The following is a 609-nucleotide window of genomic DNA, read 5'->3' as shown; positions in this document are numbered from 1 at the left end:
AGAAGCTTCGTGAGAAAACTCCGGAGACGCTTCATGAAAAAGAAAAACCGTTGGAAAACAGTTTATAGCAGAGACTCCAGCAAATTAAGATCTGAAGAAGGAATTCTAACTCCGAAATATAATCGGACTACAGTTTACCAAGTTACAACAGGTATACAGTCCATTTTTTGTTTTATATTGCATTGTTATACTTTCCTAAACTTTTTATTCTATATATATATATACATATATATATATTTGCGGCTCCGTTGGTGGCTAATGAGCCCTGCTCTTGACAAGCATACACGACTGCAAACATTGCAGACCAAGCTTTCCCCATTAACTATACCAGTGAAGAACAGTGAAGAAGTTATCAATGAAAAATATTTCAATACAAATGTATTAATTTCCAGTTCTGTTAACGGCTGGGCGTTCGGGCGAGAATACTTGGCATTGATGTGGCAACATTTGAAATATTGTCTAGGTAAATGCAGCTGATGAGGACTGATCAGATTTACGTTGTGAAACGTATCTGAAGAGTCTGAAACCTGGGTACTGCATTATCCTTAATCTCGGTTGTCCATTTTCGAATGTTCTTCCTAAGGTAAGACAAGTTTTTCATGTTTGTTG

General features: G+C 36.8%; 1 protein-coding gene across 8 annotated transcripts in view; it reads right to left on the bottom strand.

The window, feature by feature from the left end:
- LOC106873773 (E3 ubiquitin-protein ligase MIB2) overlaps positions 1–609 on the bottom strand; it is a 58,923-nt gene that overhangs the window by 30,867 nt on the left and 27,447 nt on the right. The window lies entirely within an intron of this gene.

The sequence above is a fragment of the Octopus bimaculoides genome, chromosome 5 (genome assembly GCF_001194135.2).
Source record: "Octopus bimaculoides isolate UCB-OBI-ISO-001 chromosome 5, ASM119413v2, whole genome shotgun sequence".
NCBI classification, from domain to species: domain Eukaryota; kingdom Metazoa; phylum Mollusca; class Cephalopoda; order Octopoda; family Octopodidae; genus Octopus; species Octopus bimaculoides.
Note: the sequence above shows the minus strand (reverse complement) of the source record. Positions and strands in the feature narration are given on the sequence as shown.